The following is a 12,413-nucleotide window of genomic DNA, read 5'->3' as shown; positions in this document are numbered from 1 at the left end:
AGGGCCTGCCTTGGTGCGTGGTTCACTTACCAGAGGGTGGCATCATTAAAGGAAACCAGCTCTGCCTCTCCCAGCAGCTATCACAGGCCAAGAGCCTCTCAGCCCATGGTAGAATGTTGTAGTCTGATATTTCTTAAGAGATCTTTTTTGGTCTGATGTTGATATATCTCTAAGTCTCTGGTCCCTCTCTTCAGAAAATAACCCCTGCTTCCTCAGGATGGAGGTGAAAACAGGCCTATCCTATAATATCTGAATTACAGTTTTGGTGAAAAACACTTTGAGGTTGTAACTTAATTTTTTTAAGGTTATACTTGTCTGTCTCTCTGTTCAAAGGGACACAACAAGCTAACTGATCTTTTCTGGAGATGAGCATGAGATGAAGTTGTTTTTTCTTCCCATGCAAGCTAGGCTGTATTTTCTGGGTGGACACTTTACCACTGAGATACACTCACTATTCTCTACTTGCACGGACTTTGCATGTGAGTTAGGAAAGCAGATCTAGTCACTTTGTGTTCTATCTGAGTGTTCTGCCCTGCTTGGAGATCTGATAGCTGATGGGAGCTTTTTCTTCTGATTTTTTGTTGGGTGGGAGGTATGCTGGTTAAACTCATGAAGAACGTTTTGGTCTTTGTTTCCAGTAGGGATATGCGTGAGGGCATAAGGCTGTCAACTCTGCTTTTGCTTCATTTTCTTAACTAACCGCAAAGCAACAGAGCTGCTTACATGTCTCACTTAAGTTGACTTTGCTCTTCTGTTCTTATCTTTGGGCCTTCCATAAGACTAGAAACTTTCCCTTGGATTGGTCCTAGTTATTTCTCTTTTTTTTTCCAGTTTAAATTTAGATAAGAAACGAGGTTGCTTCACAAGTCAGTTCTAGGTCCCTCTCCCATTCCCTCCCCTCCTCCCGTGCCCTCCCCCAACCCCCCCCGGTATCCCCTCATTCCCCCAGGGAGGGTGAGGCCCTCCATGGGGGTGTCCATAGTCTGTCATTTCATATAGGGCAGGGCCTAGACCCTTCCCCAAGAGTTCAGGGTGAGAGTGCACCTCACATTGTTCTATGGGAGTCCAAAGTCCGTGTGTATACTTGGGATGGGTACTGATCTGCTGCCCAAGGCTCAATAGATTCCCTAGGCCTCCTCACTGACACCCAAATTCAGGGGGTATTGATCAGTCCCATGCTGGATTCCCAGGCTGATGCCTGGGTTTCAAGAGTTAACCTTTGTCTAGTCAGCTGTTTCTGGGGGTTAAACCAGCCCAGTCTTAATCCCTTTGATCACCAGTCCTCCCTCTCTGTTACTGGCTTTCTTGAGTTCAGCTCAGTACTTAACCAAGGGAGTCTGCCTCTTCTTCGATCAACCACTAAATGAAGTTTCTGTTTCCCAGACTCTCTGGCCATAGAATTGTAGGCTGACACCCCCAGATCTATGTCTAAAATCCATATATGAGAGAGTACATGCCATGTTTCTCTTTTTGTGACTGGGTTACCTCACTCAGGATGGTTTCTTCTAGTGTCATCCATTTGCCTGCGAATCTCATGATTCCATTATTTTTTTCTGCTGAATAGTACTCCATTGTGTAGATGTACCACATTTTCTCTATCCACTCTTCTGTTGAGGGGCATCTAGGTTGCTTCCAAGTTCTGGCTATTACAAATAAAGCTGCTATGAACATAGTGGAACAGACATCTTTGTTGTATCAATGGACATCTTTGGATATATGCCTAAGAGTGGAGTTGCTGGGTCTTGTGGTAGGTTTATTCCCATTTTTCTGAGGAATCTCCATACTGATTTCCAAAGTGGCTGAACCAGTTGGCACTCCCACCAGCAATGGAGGAGTGTTCAACTTTCACCACATCCTCTCCAGCATAAATTGTCATTGGTGTTTTTGATTTTAGCCATTCTGACAGGAGTGAGATGGTATCTCAGAGTTGCTTTGATTTGCATTTCCCTGATGGCTAAGGATGTTGAGCACTTTCTCAAGTGCCTCTCAGCCATTTTAGACTCCTCTATTGAAAACTCTCTATTTAGTTCTGCAGCCCACTTTTTAATTGGGTCCTTTGCTGTTTTGGAGACTTGCTTCTTGAGTTATTTGTAAATTTTGGAGATCAACCCTCTGTCACATGTGGGATTAGTGAATATTTTTACCCATTCTGTGGGCTGCCTTTTTGTCTTGCTGACTGTGTCCTTTGCCTTACAGAAGCTTCTCAGTTTCAGTAGGTCCCATTTATTAATTGTTGATCTCACTGTCTGTGCTACTGGTGTTATGTTCAGGAAGCTGTCTCCTGTACCAATTCATTCAAGGGTACTACCCACTTTCTCTTCTAAGAGGTTCAGTGTGGCTGGATTTATGTTGAGGTGGTTGATCCATTTGGACTTAAGTTTTGTGCATGGCGATAAACATGGATCGATCTGCATTCTTCTACATGCCAGGATGCAGTTATGCCAGCACCATTTGTTGAAGATGCTTTCTTTATTCCATTGTATATTTTTAGCTTCTTTGTCAAAGATCAGATGTTCGTACGTGTGTGGGTTAATACCCGGATTTTCAATTCGATTCCATTGGTCTACCTGTCTATTTTTGTGCCAATACCAAGCTGTTTTCAGGACTATAGCTCTATAATAGAGTTTGAGGTCAGGGATGGTGATGCCTCCGGACGTTGCCTTGTTGAACAGGGTTGTTTTGGCTATCCTGGGTCTTTTGTTTTTCCATACAAAATTGATTATTGTTCTTTCAAGGTCTGTGAAGAATTGTGCTGGGATTTTAATGGGGATAGCATTGAATCTGTAGATTGCTTTTGGCAGGATTGCCATTTTTACTACATTGATCCTACCTATCCAAGAGCATGGGAGATCTTTCCATTTTCTGAGGGCTTCTTTAATTTCTTTCTTTAAAGATTCAAAGTTCTTACGATACAGGTCTTTCACTTGTTTGGTTAGCGTTACCCCGAGGTATTTTATGTTGTTTGTGGCAATTGTAAAGGATGATGTTTCTCTGATTTCTCTTTCAGCCCTTTTATCATCTGTATATAGTAGGGCTACTGATTTTCTTGAGTTGATCTTGTAGCCTGCCACTTTGCTGAAGGTGTTAATCAGCTGTAAGGGTTCCCTGGTAGAGTTCTTTGGGTCATTGATGTAAACTATCATATCGTCTGCAAACAGTGAAAGTTTGATCTCTTCCTTCCCAATTTGTATCCCCTTGATCCCCCTTTGTTGTCGTATGGCAATAGCTAGAACTTCAAGTACCATGTTGAAAAGGTATGGAGAGAGTGGACAGCCTTGTTTTGTTCCTGCTTTTAGAGGAATTGCGTTGAGTTTCTGTCCATTTAGTTTGATGTTGGCTGTTGGTTTACTGTATATAGCTTTTATTATGTTTAAGTATGTCCCTGTTATCCCAGATCTCTCCAAGACCTTTATCATGAAGGGGTGTTGGATTTTGTCAAAGGCTTTTTCAGCATCAAGTGAGATGATCATGTGATTTTTGTTTTTCAGCTTGTTTATATGGTGGATTACATTGATGGATTTTTGTATGTTGAACCATCCCTGCATCCCTGGGATGAAACCTACTTGATCGTGGTGAATGATTGTTTTGATGTGTCCTTGGATCTGATTTGCCAGTATTTTATTGAGTATTTTTGCATCAATGTTCATGAGGGATATTGGTCTGAAGTTCTCTTTCTTAGTTGTATCTTTGTGTGGCTTGGGGATCAAGGTTATTGAAGCCTCATAGAAAGAGTTTGGCAAAGACCCTTCTGCTTCTATTGTGTGGAACACTTTGAGAAGAATTGGTATAAGCTGTTCTTTGAATTTGTGGTAGAATTCTGCACTGAGGCCATCTGGGCCTGGACTTTTTTTGGTAGGGAGACTTATGATGACAGCTTCTATTTCCATAGGGGTTATAGGTCTATTTAAATTGCTTATCTGTTCTTGATTTAGTTTTGGCAAATGATAGCTGTCCAGGAAGTCATCCATTTCCTTTAAATTTTCGAATTTTGTGGAGTACAGGTTTTCAAAGTATGACCTAATGATTCTCGGGATTTCCTCAGAGTCTGTTGTTATGTCCCCCTTTTCATTTCTGATTTTGTTAATTTGCATGTTCACTCTCTGCTGTTTGGTAAGTTTGGACAAAGGTTTGTCTATCTTGTTGATTTTCTCAAAGAACCAACTCTTCGTTGCATTGATTCTTTGTATTGTTTTCCTGGTTTCTACTTTATTGATTTCAGCCCTCAATTTGATTATTTCCTGGCGTCTACTCCTCCTGGGGGAGTTTGCTTCTTTGTGTTCTAGAGCTTTTAGCTGTGATGTTAATTCTCTGGTATAACTGTTTTCCTGTTTCTTCATGTGAGCACTTAGTGCTATGAACTTCCCCGTAGCACTGCTTTCAAAGTGTCCCATAGGTTTGGGTATGTTGTGTCTTCATTCTCATTGAATTCGAGGAAGTCTTTAATTTCTTTTTTATTTCCTCTTTGACCCAGGGATGGTGCAGTTGAGCATTATTCAATTTCCATGAGTTTGTAGGTTTTCTGCAATTTGTGTTGTTGTTGAATTCTAATTTTAAGGCATGGTGGTCTGATAAGATGCATGGAGTTATTCCAATTTTTTTGTAGCTGCTGAGGTTTGATATGTTGCCAAGTATGTGGTCGATTTTTGAGAAGGTTCCATGTGGTGGTGAGAAGAAGGTATATTCTTTTTTATGTGGATGAAATGTTCTATAGATATCTGTTAATCCCAGTTGGGTCATTACTTCTATTAGACCCTTTGCTTCTTTGTTGAGTTTCTGTCTGGTATTCCTGTCTAGTGGTGAGAGTGGTGTGTTGAAATCTCCCACTATAACTGTTTGGGGCTTTAGATGAGATTTAAGTTCTAATAATGTTTCTTTAACGAATGTGGATGCCTTTGTATTGGGGGCATAGATGTTCAGGATAGACACTTCATCTTGGTGGGTTTCACCTGTGATGAGTATGTAATGCCCTCCTTCATCTCTTTTGATTGATTTTATTTTAAAGTCTAGTTTGTTAGATATTAGGATTGCTACCCCTGCTTGTTTCTTGGGTCCATTTGATTGAAAAAAATTTTCCCAAGCTTTAACTCTCAGGTAATGTCTGTCTTTGAGGGTGAGGTGTGTTTCTTGTATGCAGCAGAAGGAAGGGTTCTGTCTTCGAATCCATTCTGCTAGTCTGTGTCTTTTTATAGGTGAGTTAAGGCCGTTAATATTGAGGGATATTAATGACCATTGATTGCTCATCCTTCTTCGATTTGCGATGGTTGTTGTTGGTGGAATTATGTGTGGAATTTCACCCCTTTTTTCTTTTGGCTGTTGTAGAGAGGGATTCTCTAATGCTTATGTTTTTCTGGTTGTAGTTAGCTTCCTTGGGTTGGAGTTTTCCTTCCAAAATTTTCTGTAGGGCTGGGTTAGTGGACACATATTGCTTGAATCTAGTTTTGTCATGGAAAATCTTGTTTTCTCCATCTATAGTGATTGAGAGCTTTGCCGGGTATAGTAGTCTGGGCTGGCATCCGTGGTCTCTTAGTGTAGGTAGAATATCTATCCAGGACCTTCTGGCTTTCAGAGTTTCCATGGAGAAATCAGGTGTAATTCTGATAGGTCTGCCTTTATATGTGACTTGACCTTTTTCCTTAGCTGCTCTTAATATTCTTTCTTTATTCTGTATGTTTGGGGTCTTGATTATTATGTGGCGAGGGAATTTTTTTTGTGGTCCACTCTATTTGGTGTTCTGTAGGCTTCTTGTACCTTCATTGGCATGCCTTTCTTAAGGTTGGGAAAGTTTTCTTCTATGATTTTGTTGAATATGCCTTCTGCCCCTTTGAGGTGGATTTCTTCTCCTTCTTCTATACCTATTATTCTTAGGTTTGGTCTTTTCATGGTGTCCCATATTTCCTGGATGTTTTGTGTTAAGGATTTGTTGGATTTAAGGTTTTCTTTGGTTGATAAACCCATTTCTCCTAGTGTATCTTCAACACTTGAGATTCTCTCTTCCATCTCTTCTATTCTGTTGGTAATGCTTGTATTGGTAGTGCCTGACTGTTTGTCCAGCTTTTCTATTTTCTGCCTTTCTTCAGATTGTGTTTTTTTTAATGTCTCTATTTCAGTTTTCAACCCTTGCAGTGTTTGCATTGCTTCTTGCAATTTTCTGTTTATCTGTTCGTCTGTTTGTTGCCTTTTATGAATTTTGTGGTTTGTTCTTTCTTCCATTTCTTGCATTTTTTGGTTTGCTTTTTGTTCCATTTCTCGCATTTTGTGCTTTGTTTCTTCTTCCATTTCCTGCTTTTTTTGGTTTGTTTCTTCTTCCATTTTTTTCATTTTTTGCTTTGTTTTTTCTACCATTTCTTGCATTTTTGCTTTGTTTCTTCTTCCATTTCCTGCCTTTTTTGGTATGTTTCTTCTTCCAATTCTTGCATTTTTTGCTTTGTTTTTTCTTCCATTTCTTGCATTTTTTGCTTCATTTCTTCTTCCATTTCCTGCCTTTTTTGGTTTGTTTTTTCTTCCAGTTCTTGCATTTTTTGGTTCGTTTTTTCTTCCATTTCTTGCATTTTTTGGTTTGTTTTTTCTTCCATTTCTTTGAGGGATTTTCCAATATCCTCTTTTAGGGCCTCTATCATTTTCATGAAAGTGCTTTTAAGGTCGTTCTCTTCTGCTTCGTTGGCATTGGAATGTTGGGGTCTTGCTGGTGTGGAGTCTCTAGAATCTGGCGGTGTCATATTTGTTTTTCTGTTGCTGACTGTGTTTTTGTATTGTCTCTTTCCCATCTCTTCTTCTAGTGGGTGCAGAAAGAGCCCCTTACTGGTCTGGGGACCAGAGTTCCCTTTTGGTGGGTGCTAGCAAGTCCAATAATCTGGTGGTTCTTCTATTCCTTGTCCAAATGCTGGTCCCATGGGTGGAGAAGAAGAACAGGAATCTGGGGCGCTTAGCCTCCTACCTGGTCCCCTGGACCCTATGCTGGGTCCTGTTGTACCTGATCTGGAACAGTTACTCCCCTGGTCTCCCTGGCTCCTCTGGTTTCCTGGTCTCGTTGGTGGGAGAGAAGATCTGGAGTCTGGGGTGCTTGGCTCCCGCCGGGATTGGGAGCTCTGTGCAGTTCCCAGGCGATCTGCAGGCACTGGAACACAGGCCAGGAAGCCGGCCTGTTTACCTGATGCTGCCTGAGGAGCAGCTGCTTCCCTGGACTCCCAGCCTCCTCCTAGTTATTTCTCTTTTTGAGGGTGGTGATAGAATGTGATACCTCTGATTGAGTAACATATTAAGTAAGACACTATCAAACTTCAGTTAGTGTGAATATGAATTCATCATTTTCTAAATGTTGTCTCATTAGATTCTAATTTATTTTCCCACTGAGACAACAAAGACCATTTTGTTTTTGTTTTGGACTGATAGACTTGGACTCCTGTGTGTGATTGCCATTTTCTGAGTGAAGTGTCTTAATTTTCTGCTGGACCACAAGAGAAAACATGGCTGGATTTGCACCTTCACTTTAGTAAATGCTTTACAAACTTGTGATACTTGAAGCAAAAAAAAAGGTAAAGTAAGTGGATCCACTTGGAACGTTAGAAATGCTTTGGGTACCATTTGTCCCTGAGTAGGTTATAGTCACAATATGAAGTTTGATTTAAATGATAGAACAGTTTGGGGACAATGCATATCCCCAAAGCTTGTGTCTTTATCAGCTATTATATACCACATAAAACTTGACATATGTGTCCCTGTAAGATTAGCTGGTTAGTGTTGATGTAGCTATGGTTCAGGTACTGTTTTAATTATTTTACCCATGTATTGAGTTGTTACTCTATACACTCATTCTGAATGGTGAATAGACAAAAGTGCTTCTCTCAACATCTTCGTTTATTTATGACTGTGCACGTGTGATGTGTATGTGGTGAGCTCATACGTGTCATAGTGCACACGTGGAGGTGAGAGGACACCTTGCAGGAGTCAGTTCTCCTCTTCCACTGTGTGTTCCTGGGATTGAGCTCGGGTCACCAGGTTTGTGTGGTAAGCTCCTTCATCTGGTGCGATGTGAGGCTGGGAGAAGAATGTGGGATTATGGATAACAACTGGAAGGTGGTAGCCTCTGGCAGTAAAGTTCTCTGGGTCTCAGCCGCACAGTCTAGGTTGCCTCTCTGTAAGCAGAAGACAGGGAAGCAATGACAAAATTTAGTGAGATCAACAGAAGCAACTTTGAGCTTTACAAGAATATGACATTCATTTCATCTTTCCCTTATAACAAGTCTCTAGAGATCTTTATGGTAAGCTGGAAAAGGGAAGTGTATCTATACTCTTGGCACTCAGGAACCTGAGGCATGAGGGTCATCAGCTCAAGGATCACCTCGATTATATTGTGATATCTTGTCTTTTAGAAAAAAAGATTTTGCAGGAATACCTCTTCCTTAGGATGCTTCCTGTGGCACAGGACACTGTGAAACAAAAGAGGCTACTTCTACAGATGAAGGAAACCGCCCCCATAAGATGGAGGAAACCGCCCCCAGAGAATGAAGGAAACTGCCCCCCATAAGATGAAGGAAACTGCCCCCCATAAGATGAAGGAAACTGCCCCCCATAGGATTAAGGAAACTACCCCCCATCAGATATCTATTTAATTTTTCAGATGACATTATTTGCAAACATTAACACAAATTATTAACAAATATAAACAACAAAATATATTTAGAAAATGGCATTTTACATTAATGAATATGACAAAATTTACCTGATACGCTGATACGCGGGAAATAATTCCTCTGAACTGGGCCTCTTGATCAGAATAGACTGACCAATTGTTTTATAAGGTCTTTGCAGTACAATAAGAGGAATTAGGATTCTGTTTTCTAATGTTTCCATTTTTAGCTTACTTACATATATAAAAACACACTGAAATGGGGTGGTGGTGTATTTCTTTGACTTACTTAGAAAAATGGAGGGGTTTAGACAGAAAAAAGGGACATCATAGAAATACACAGTGATCTTGCAATTATTACATGATGAATTAAAACAATATACAAAGAGAAAGGGTGATCTTGTTGATAGGTGGCTTTGTTTTTATTTCTTTATTTTTAACAACTGCAAAGGCTATCAAAGAGCTAATGAATACATTTTCTACTTGAAGAAGCCTAAGATTTCATGCTATCTTGGGTCCTTGATAGTGACTGCAACTTTCCTAAGTTTTCATTATCCCATCAATAGCATCTCTCAAAAGGTATAAGCCTTTCTTTTTTTATGAAACACAGCTTACTTTTTCTGTATACATTTGTTTCATAACTGCAAAGCATTTATTTCATAATTGCATATTCATTTGTAATACTTACTCTTACCTAGTCAGTGAGGAAGAGCAATGCAGTGAACTAAGGAACCCAGAGCAGTCATGTGTATTTATCTCTGACCGCAACTGAGTTTTGCATTTTACAGTGCTGGGGATGGAACCTGGGTTCTGTAGCATGCTGCCCATGTGCTCAGTAGCCCTGAGCTACAGACTCAGCTGAGCCTTGTACTTTGTTCTGCGGTGTTTATAGAATGTGACAATGACACAGATAGGAAGTTTCAGAAACAATGGATTTTTTAAATGTTTTTGTTTAATTTATTTATTTTTGAGACAGTTTCTCTGTATTGCTTTGGGGCCTGCTCTGGATCTCGCTCCGTAGACCAGGCTGGCCTCGAATTCACAGAAATCCGCCTGCCTCTGCCTCCCAAGTGCTGGGATTAAAGGCGTGTGCCACCAATGCCCCACCAATAATGGACAGTTTAAATATATAACTTGGAGAGGTGGAGAGATGGCTCTGTGGTTAAGAGCACTGGCTGCTCCCATGAAGGCCCCAGGTTCTAATTCCAACACCAACATGGTGACTCACAACTACCTGTACGTCTAGTCTCTGGGATCTGACTCTGTTCTGGCCTCTGAGAGCCCCAGGCATGGATGTGGTGCCCAGATATACATGTGGGCAAAAACACCTCTACATAAAAAAATAAAACACACCCATAATATAAAAACAAAACACACATGCACATCCAGAGCTGCAAAGATTTTGTAAGTTGAGATGGCACCTGCTTATAATTCTAGCACCTGGGATACAGAATCAGGAGAATTACAAGTTCGAGACCTGCCTAGGCTACTTTGTGAGTCCTAAGCCAGCTCTGGCCGTGAGAAACGTTTCCAAGTTGTGTGGAGGCTGTGTGGATGGCTTGTTGCAGTCAGGCCTGTGCTGTGGAGCTTGAGGAAGAAGCAGAGGCTGCAGACACATCCTGGCTGTACTCAGCAGTGGTTCTGGAGAGCAGAGTCCGTGTAGGCGCAGGGCCGTGTGGCCGTGGAGGTGGAGAGGTGGCAGAGATGTGCACACAACACCATTGATTCTCCATCTGTGTTCTGAGTAGTTTTCATTCTTGGAGGTTCCAGAAGGTATTGATTGTGGTGCAGAGGAGATAGAGGTAGATGGTCAAGTTTTTCTCGAACACCAGTCCTTCCTTCATGAAGAAGAGGTCTTAAAATACTTGGCTTTGAAATGTCAGCAGTAATATGAAGGATGACATGCAGTAGTTGCCAAGGAATAGTGCAGACATCGAGCTATCTGGAAACAGGAGACCTTATTTCAAACCCTGCTCACTGCCTGTCTATGAAACCCCCTCACTGCTGGGCTGCATTCCCACCTTGAGAATGCCCAGATTACCTGTAGGCGTGTATCACCACAACAAGTTCATGAAGAACTGAGGATTGAATCCTTGTGCATGCTAGGCAAGCACTTTACCTACTTCACCAACCCCTCACTGCTTCCTAGAATTCATGGTAGGCACCTCCAGAGTTTGCCTGAGTTCGCAGAGCCGGCAGATCTATGATTTATTGTCTTCCTTCCCATTGCTCACCTCCCTGAATGTGTGCTAGAACTCCCTGCCATCTCAGTGCCAAAGCCAACCTTACTGTTGAGAGTTTGGTCATTAAGCCATGTGCACTGTCAAAAATGTTATATATTATGTGGGGACAAATGGGAATCTCTGAGACTCCTCTGGGCATTGTTACTCCCTGTCTGTTTTCACCATGATGCCCGAATGATGCAGGGCAATGCTTTAGCATTGTTTTTGTACTGAAGCTTCAGAGTTTTGTACCACACAGTGAGTAATGTATGTTTGCTTCCCAAGCAGGTGAGGGATTATGAAGCTCTGCAAATGCATACAGTTCTTTTGCTGGATAGCAAGGCTGTTACTCATGGCTTTTTTCTGCTTGATTCCAAAGAGGCTAAAAACAGATGTGCAGTTTCTCCTTGGATGTGCCTTTAAAAATACTTAACACTTTGAATGAGAGTGGCAAATTAATTGGAGTGCCTGGCTTCAATGATGGCCCCTCTCACCAGGACTATGTGGGCAAAATTCAATTACAAGGTCATTCTTTTTGTTAGGAAGAACACTTTCCCTTTAACCAGGCTCCTAATATGCAGGCATAAAAGGAGGATTTAATTAGTGAGCTCTTCCATTAGGCTTTGGATTTTGTTTGCTGTTTGGAAAGGGGAGCTCTTTGTGCCTCCCAATTCTAGATCCTGGCAGATACCTTTCTCTCATCCTGTTAGTTAGTGTTACATTGATGTAAACAAATACTCGACAGAGTAACTCAAATGAGGAGAGGCTTATTTTGACTTGTGGTTTAAGGTGATACATTTTATCACTGCAGGGGACTTGTGGAGGCTGTAGTTCTTTTGCAGCTGTGAGAGCTTGTTTCATATATCTTGGTGTATCAGGAAGTTGTCATGGCTTAACAGTAAGCAGGGGCTGGGCTGTAACCCTCAAGGTTCAGTCCTTAGCAATTCATTTTCTCCAGTTAGGCCCCACCTTCCAAAGGTTCCACAACCTTCCAAATAGCACCACCAAATGAGGAAAAAGTGTTCCGGCATTGTTGCCCCTGGGGGACATTTTGCATTCAAATCAAAATTCTTATTATCATAGTGACAGTGTGGAAACCGTTACCCCCTTGGAAAAACATCAAGGTGTCATTTCTAGAGCCTGAAAAATGAATGAAGACCACTGCACAGGAAGACAGAAGAATTGGTCATTTAAAACTGTTACCTTTCATTTCCACTACTTGTTTTGATTTTGTGTTTTAAAGAGGGAGCTCGCATCTCTAGTGTCACCCAGTAGAACAGAGACCACGGTTTTATTAGGAAAGTAAAGAAGAATTGCGAGCACCACATACACAAATGCATCTAAATCTTTTGTTCTTGTATACTTCCTGCAAGTTCTGTTTTAATGATTTTCTCCCCACATTCAACATGTGTATGATGGTGGAGCTATCAGGGTCTGTGATGCCATTTTGTTGTGAATGAGACTGTGGTCTCTGAGGTTTTAGGGTATGGAAGAATTAATACATGGAGTCAGGCTTTCTTTTTGCTGGAAGAGTTGTTTGTCTGATGCCATGTGCAAGACTCAGA

Source organism: Mesocricetus auratus, unplaced genomic scaffold (genome assembly GCF_017639785.1).
Source record: "Mesocricetus auratus isolate SY011 unplaced genomic scaffold, BCM_Maur_2.0 Super-Scaffold_100041, whole genome shotgun sequence".
NCBI lineage: Eukaryota > Metazoa > Chordata > Mammalia > Rodentia > Cricetidae > Mesocricetus > Mesocricetus auratus.
This window is presented reverse-complemented; position numbering follows the sequence as displayed.